We start from the raw sequence: 8,827 nt of genomic DNA on the forward strand, positions 1-8,827 counted from the left end.
TTTCTTGTGTCTCTTGTCCCCCCAATTCCCACTCCCTCCTCCAGGGTCCGCGTTGAAGTTCCCGCAGGTCGGGACAAGTTTGTGTGATCAAGAGGTATCGATGGGATCAGGTATAAGGCATCAAAGACCCAAAACAAAAAAATCATACCATTGTGAATGAGGGGGTGTGTGGATTAGAGAACCAAAGCCTATCTGTAAGCAATTGGACATCCCCTTACAGAAGGGTCAGAAGGAAGAGATGAGCCAGTCAGGGTGGAGTAGAACAACGATGAAACACACAAAGTTCCTTTAGTTCTTTAATGTGATTCAAGGATAATCCAAGCTTCCTCTCCCCAATTATCATGACCTCAATTCTACCTTACAAATCTGACTAAACCAGAGCATGTAAAGAGGTACAGCTAAGAGCCGAAAACACAGGAAATCCAGGACAGATAAACCCCTCAAGACCAATATTGAAAGTAGCGATACCAGGAGGGTAAGGGTAAGGGGGGGCAGGGGGATCCCATCACATTGATCTACATATAACCCCCTCCCAGGGGGACAAACAACAGAAAAATGGGTGAAGGGAGACATCGGTCAGTGTAAGACATGAAAAAAATATATAAATTATCAAGGGTTCATGAGGGAGGGAGGGTGGGGGAGGGAGGGAAAAATGAGGAGCTGATACCAAGGGCTCAAGTAGAAAGAATATGTTTTGAAAATGATAATGGCAACAAATGTACAAATGTGCTTGACACGATGGGTGCATGTATGGATTGTAATAAGAGTTATACCAGCCCCTAATAAAATGAGAGAGAGAGAGAGAGAAAGAGAGAGAGAGAGAGAGAGAGAGAGAGAGAGAGAGAGAGAGAGAGAGAGAGAGAGAGAGAGAGAGAGAGAGAAAGAGAGAGAGAGAGAGTTTGTTAACAACTCTCATTGGCATCATATTGGAGCTCTTGATAGCCGTTTGTCTCAATGGTGGGATCATCCTTGTGGTTGTGCAGACAGTGTCGGGAGGATACTCACCCTAAAGAGCTAAAGAATTGTGCCTGTCAACATGTTTAAAAAAAGAGAGAATGTTTCCTCCCTCACCTTTGTCCCTGAGCCCCAAGAAAGGAGATGACCCATAGAAATGCCACCCAACCTCACTCTCAATCCCTAGTCATCCGCCACTAGCCAAAAGTAACTGAAGGGAAAAATGAATGTATAAGACTTGCTCCTTTGAGCATTTGTCTTTTGGGAACTCTTTTAAGATGATAGTGTAAAAGAGGATTTAAAACAACAACACAATGCATGGAACTCAGAGCAAACCGATGTAACCAGATTTGTAACTAAGATAGACAAGGTAATTCCATCCACGTAAGGATGTCTGTGTAAGGATGTCTGTGTCCTGGCCAGTGTACATGATCTCTGAGGTGGAATGGAGTCTGGATGTATTTGTTCTGGTGGAGTACTTGACTTAATGAGTCCTCAGTTCTGACCACACCAGTGTGTTGCAGGTTGCAGTTTCTGATCTGTCGAAGTGACATATTCCAGTTTCCTTACTAAAGTTCTGCCTTCATGTAGATGGTTAAATCAGAAAATCTCAACTTGGATTAAATGTCATGAACAGCTGCCTTGAGCTGGTCCAGCTAAATCATCTCCAAGGCATCCATGGCTGTTCATAAACAGGAAGTCTCTACTTTGGGGAAGATGTTTAGTTGCTTTACCACAGGGCCACCAGGCTGTCTTCTCCAAAGATGACTATTAAACAATTGCATTTAAAGATGTGATATATCAAATGTGTGCGTGTGTGTTTGTGTATAGTCGTCATGACATATACCACATCTTTTGACAGAACCATGCCAAAATGATTCAAATCAACGAGTCCAGGGGTTACTTCTCGTTCTGGACCCTCTAACTTGGCGCACCAATTCCCATCCAGCCACTAACTTTGTTTTCCTAAACATGGCATGCCTATTGAGCAGGTGCTCTGTCGGGATTGTGGTGATGCAGCCCTGTAGCCTCTATAGCCGACAGAGTTGATACACCAGGAAAAGGTCAGCTGCCAGTCAGGAGGAAGCAGTCATTTGGGAATGCTGACCATGTGCCCTTGTCTTACCCACCTGCAGCTGGCCCACCAGCCTGAGGTCCAAATTTGAGCGTCAGCTAACGGAGAGAAGCGAGCAGGTTAGCAGAGTGTGTTTGAGTAGCCTCCCCTTTTCATCGACCACATTCCTGAAGAGGAGCTAGCAGTAGTGCCTGTTTATTTTTCCCTGTCCCCTCCTCCCTAACTGTGAAAAAGAATAGTCCACCCCCAGTCATACGCTGGACCGAGTGCCTGCTGGGACAGGACTGTGGGTTTCAAGGTCATGACTGAGTTGATGCTCAATGCAGACATGTTTTCAAATTTAAAAGATGATTGCGTACAAAAAAGAAACAGAAAAAAGCAGGAAATATTAAAAATTAGAACAAATTTTAAAAGAGTCAAAAGGGAGATCAAATAAACTATTACATTTCTCCTAACTACAATAATCATCAATACCATGCTCTCTTCTCTGTCTGATATTAAGGTTATTCACATCACTAGACTATGGACAGAGGGGCTCCATCTGAGGCTTCATCCATGTGGGGACTCTGCAAATGGATTTTGGGTTCCCATGTCTGTCATCTATAGTTTTCTGCAAACTGGGTTTCTAATATAAACTCTGATACTACTCCCTTCTTAGGATTGGGGTTTAATTATTTATCATCCTTGGATCACACTGGCTGGTGTGCTTCTTCCATGTGGACTAATTTGATGCCTCACTTAGATGGCTGTTTGTCTGAAGAAAACCCTTTGATTCCAGATGTTATTTGTTTTTATTTTTAATCATTTTATTGGGGGTTCTTACAACTCTTGTTAAAATTCATACATCAATTGTATCCAACATATTTGTACATATATTCCATCGTTCTTTTCTAGACATTTACTTTCCATTGAGCCCTTGGGATCAGCTCTTTTCCCCTCCACCCCTCTCCCAAATTCTTGTGGCCCCATGATAGATTGTTAATTATTTTCAAATCTCACTCTGACCGCTGTCTCCCTTCCCCTCTGGGTTCTGTTGGTCTTCCCGCTGGTTGGGGGTATGTGGTTATGTGCCATTCATTGTCCCCCTCCCTCTCCACCTCTTCCCCACTTCCTCCTACCCTTTAGGTATCTCTATTCCCATCCTTGTTTCTGGGTTCCATGTGTTGTGAGGTTTATCTTTTACCAACACCTATGTACAGGCTCCCCTCTAATCTAGATTGGGAAACAGCAGCACTGGGGTCATGATAGGGGATGGGGGAGGGTACGGGGAGGAAGCCTCATGGTATAACATGTGACCCGTTAGTGCTCTACTGCACCCTGATTGACTCACCCCCTCCTTGCGACCCTTCTGTGAGGGGATGTTCCATTGTGCACAGATGGGTTTTGAGTCTCTGCTCCAACACCCCCATTCTCTCCAATGCATTTTTGTTTGTTCACTGTTTGTTGTGAGTCTTCTGATGCCCATTTCCCAGTCTCAAAGACAACTCACGATTGCACCAGTGGGTGTGTTTCTTCCATGTGGGCTTGTTGCTTCACTGTTGCGTGGCCGCTTGTTTAACTTCAAGCCTTTAAGACCCCAGACACTATATCTTTTAATAGCCAGGCACCATCCTCTGTCTTCACCACATCTACTTATGCACCCATTTTGTCTTCAGCTATCAAGTAAGGGGGTGGGGGTGAGCCTCACAGAATGCCAATTTGTTAGCACAAAGTGTTCTTGTATTGAGGGAAGGTATGAGCCGAGGCCCAAGGCCGTCTGCAGCTTCAGAGTATTTCCTTACAAATATATGTACATAGGCCAATACCACTATTAGTATGGATTAATTTGCTTACATAAGTGCACATCTCTGTTAATCTCCCTATCTATGCGTTTGCTACCTAGAGCTTACCTCTGTGTCCTTTTGCCTCTTCCTGCCCCGCCATCACTTTCCCCCTTCTTCCTCCTCTTAGTGCTTCCTCTCCCCTCGCTTGGCGTTGCTCTAATACTCTAATCTCTACCCTTTCCTAGATGGTGGTTCAGCTTCCTTAGTTGTTCCCCTGTCCATGACACAGTCCCCCTCACCACAACCTTCTCCCCACTTCCTTCTTCCTCTACCTTCTGGGCCATTGGCCCCATTGCCTTCTCCCTGGGTTTCCCTCCCATGTCCAAACCATAGAACTGGTGCACCAAACCAGGGGAGTCAATGTAACACATGGAGGAATGCATAAAAAGCCTGGACTACAAGGCCGGCCCCAACCAGAACCAGCCTGACCCTCACCCTGGAAGTGTGTGTTGTAGCGAATGACACTAGACCTTCTGGTGAAGGAAAGGAACCGATCTACCAGACCCAGACGGAAGCAAACCAAGAAGGAAAAGGAGAAAGGGGCAGTCAGCCTAGACTCCATAGAGGCACATCAAGCCCAGAAGATGAGGTCCTTGCATGGAGCTGCTGGGGCACAGAGAGGGCTGTGGGACTACCAGCAGCTCAAGACATGTTGCCCTGTAACTGGAGCATATGAGACGGAAAAATAATGGGGGCACACTGTGGGGAGAGTGTGGGAATGAAGCATAACAGATCAGCAACTCGAGTAAAACCGAGCCACAGAGCTCCTGAGGAGCCCCAATAAAGGACTTTGGGCTAGGAGGGGCAGCTCCTGGATCTCCCTCAGGACTAGGGGGGAGGGTCTCATGGGTTTTTTTGTTTTGTGTCTTTCTAATAGCTGGTCACCATCTGCTTTCTTCACCATACTTTACTGTAGCACCCATATCTTCAGTGATCTCTTCACCAGGGTGAGAATCAAGCAGGACCATGCCATAAGAACTAATTTTACTTAGATTGGGGCAAGAACTAGGAGTAGCTCAAAATTCTGAATGGATTTTTATAATGTCAGCATTTATAACATTTTATTCTACGATATAATTATGACCAACCCTGTTTTTTCATCTGAGTCCTCCATGTAGACTGCCTCCCTGCAAAATCCCCATTCTTTACTTGTATTTTGACTACTTTCTAATTTAATTGATTTTTATATTGCCAAATAAATTTTTCACCAAAGGCCCATGGATAGGATATTCCCTCAAATGTTTCATGTTGGAAATAAGTTACAGCATATTGCCTCTTTTTATACATAATATTTTTGGTAGCAACTACTCATTTACTACCCAGTACAGAATACATCCCCACTGCATTGCCTTTGGACAGTTTTAGGAAGAAAAGAAGAATTCACTGTACTAAAAAAGTTACTTGTTGGGATAAAGAAGAAAAGGCTATAATGGTGAAAAGGGGATCATATTTAGCATGGATTCGGTAACAGGAAGATGCTTTGGTTATCCAAAGGTTAAGCACTGGGCTGTTAAAGGAAAGGCTGATAATGTGCACCCTCCAGGCGGGCCACAGGAGAAAGATGTGGCAGTCGGTTTCAGCAGGCAAGTGGAGGCAGAACTGATGGAATCCAAGGACAGCCTGCTGTCTTCCTGCTTCCTGGAGCCTTGGCCCGTGCAGCTACACGGGTCTGGAGAGGCCTCCAGCTTGCCAGCTGACCCACAGAATTGAACAGGCCTTACTCATTTGTACAACTGTGCGAATCATTTCTTGATGAAAATCTCTTCCTATATACATGCACATATAAGTATCACAGGTTTTGCTTATCTAGAGAACTCAGATTAACCCACCTGGACACTATAAGTACTTTGACATCTTACATAGTTATTCCATTTAATTCTCAAATGACCCCTGTGGTGATATTTTAATCCACATTTGTGAAATTCAGAACAAGGGTCAAAGGGGGATTCGTGGGAACTTTACTCTAGCCCTAATCTCAAAACAGTAAGTTCTTATAACATGGCCATGCTCTATACTTGCCTTTCTGCAGAGATGCCTGATAATAAGGGTGCTACAGCAAAGTGTGGTGAAGAAAGCAAATGGTGCCCACTATCAATTGGAATAGTGTCTGAAGTCTTAAAGGCTTTTTAAAAAAACAGTTTATTAGGGGCGCATACAACTCTTATCACAGTCCATACATATACATACATCAATTGGATAAAGCACATCCATACATTCCCTGCCCCAATCATTCTCAGTCCATATTTGAGAAGCACATCAGCCTGTGTGTCCCAAAGATGGCGTTAACAAAATCCAAATATGATGAAGGGAAAAGTATCCGAGCTTACATTGTGAACACCCAATTTTTAGAAGGGTATGGAAGCCTGAAATCCACTTGTAGACCATCTAGTCAGAATAAGCCTCTTGCAGATTCCCCCTGACCAAGTTGAAGGACATGAACAGCTCTAATTTCAGTTAGAGATCATTGTAAACTTGATTATGTTGGATCTAACTATGGTATAATATGATATCTGTTCATGGTGACCTCCTTCTTGACCCATCCTGAATGTGTTCTAGTCTTAAATATTTCTCACTTGTTCCAAGACGGAATTTCTTCTCTGGTTTTAAAAATATTGTTGGTGCTTTTTTCCCCTTGCTCTTTATTTTTATCTTTAGATTATTATTATTCTGTTTTGTTTTTAATTGTTTCTGTTAGGTTTCCAAGGTTAGGAAGCACAGAAGGAGTGGATGCATAGAGATAATGACTGAATCAATGTCTTATTAAGGAAGGAGGTGGTGGGAGGAGAAGGGGAATTGTTGGGCAAACAATCAATGCAGGGTCACCAGATCTTCTTGTGAATTTCACAATTAAATCCAAACAAGTCAAGCAAGCTCAAACAATGTGGCTATTAAATCTGACTAGCTTTATTATCTGCCACTCAAAAAACTTTCTGGAATGTGAAACAACTCCCTGTCTTGATAAAAAGTTCTTTTGGAGGAGGGTTAATCCTGCAGGCAAAAGGCAAAGTAACTGTGAATTCTTTTGTTCACTGGTAGATTTGAGAATCAGGATCTTAGCGAAACTTTCCAATGATCCTGATCCAAGGACAATTATTGAGGTTCCTTGGGTTTATTGGATTGTTCTGCTTTCCTAGAAATACAAGTCCATTCCTTATCATTTGTTAGGTGCCGTTGAATTGGCTCTGAGTGCAGGAACGCCATGTACAATGGCACCAAACACTGACCGGATCTGTGCCATCTTAGCCACCATCCCTAAGCTTGAGCCCACTGTTGCAACCACTGTGTCAATCCAGCTCATAAGCCAAACCATCTGTTGATCCTTGTTTCTGTTCAGTGCCATCAAAATGATTTCTGCTCATAGCGACCCTCAGTACAAAAGAACACAGCCCAGTCCTTATCATTAGATCCCCTTTCATTATAGATAGCATTTTAATTTTAGTTTCATTCCTGGTGTGTTGAAGGACAGTTAGGGGCATTCATGACCAGTGTGGAAGAGATTTCCTGTACTGTGAATGAACAGTTTTTCACCATAATTCAGTTGTTGTTAGTTGCTATCAAGCATATATTGCGGGTGAGAACTGTCCTCCAGCGGCTTTTCAAGGCTGTGACCTTTCTGAAGCAAGCCTTTCTTCCTTGGTGCTTCTGGGTGGATTTGGACTACCAACCTTCCAGTTAGTAGTTGATCACTTAACCACTTGTGCCATCCAGAGATTCTTCCCTGCTTTTAGTTTTGCTCAAGTAAGCTACTGACAGATAGACCTTTTCAACAAGACTTTTTCATGGAAATCACAAGAATGCTAACCGAAGGGTGAATATGTGCAAATGCAAGTCTGGGGGAACCGATGCAATATTATTCTCTGCGTTTTTAAAAGAAAATGAGGGTGTTGTGTGACCTTAATTGGCACAGAAAACGCTACTGGTTGGGTCCTTCGTTGTATATGTTCAATACGCAGCCAAAAGGGAAATAGTTTGTTCTCCAAATATTTATCTTATTATTTAATTCATCATAATATTTAGTCAGAAGTCTGTTACCAGAGGATTTAAAATGATGGCACTCCCTCATGTATCCATTTATCAATTATTGAACATTTACTACATGTCAGATGTGCACACTCATTGCCATAGAGTCAATGCCGACTCATCGTGTCCCCATAGGACACTGTAGAACTGCCTCTGTTCATTTTGGAGACTGTAATTCCTTAAGGGAGTAGAAGGCCCATCTTTTTCCAGCGGAGCAGTTGGTGGTTTCAAACCGTGGTTCTTGAGACTGGCAGTCCAAATTGTAATCGCTTAGCCACCAGGGCTCCTTGCCAGAAAGTAAGGCACTCTAAAGATGAAATGCTATGGAAATCAGAGGAGTAAAGAAAGTAACAGTGCTGATGTAAATTTTAAATATTAATAGCGTTGCTCTTTTGAGATACAATTCAAGTGCCAAGATTTAGTTTGCCATTCTCTATGAATCTATAAAAGAGCTCTATTGATAAGAGTAGCAAAAGTACAGTGATGAAGTATCAATGAAAATAATTTTGTGGTTGGGGGTCCCACAACATGAGGAACTGTATTAAAGTGTCGTGGCATTAGGAGGGTTGAGAACCACTGCCATATAGGGTCAACATGTCTGAAAGGACTAGCTGGTAGTGTGCTTGGTTCTGTTTTTTTGTGGGTGTGTGTGTGTGTGTGCTTCTTTATCTTGTACAAATCCTTTCTTCTGTCAGCGTGTCTATCTTGGTGCAACAACACTGCAGGGACCTCTCCGGAAGGGCCCCAGCTGCTCCAGCAGGCGGAGGAAGCCTATAGTGAGCTTTTTTCCTCCTACAAACACTACCATACGGTTTGCTGTCCAGATTAAGCAGGTAGCCAGTAAGGTTAGCATCGCTTGTTATTCAATTAAGAATATAGGGCTTGTCCCAACACTAGATTTTTATCTTAAAAGTCATTCTTATTATGTAATGCGTTGTCGGCTCAGAACAAGGTC

This window comes from Tenrec ecaudatus, chromosome X (genome assembly GCF_050624435.1).
Source record: "Tenrec ecaudatus isolate mTenEca1 chromosome X, mTenEca1.hap1, whole genome shotgun sequence".
Classification (NCBI taxonomy): Eukaryota; Metazoa; Chordata; class Mammalia; order Afrosoricida; family Tenrecidae; genus Tenrec; species Tenrec ecaudatus.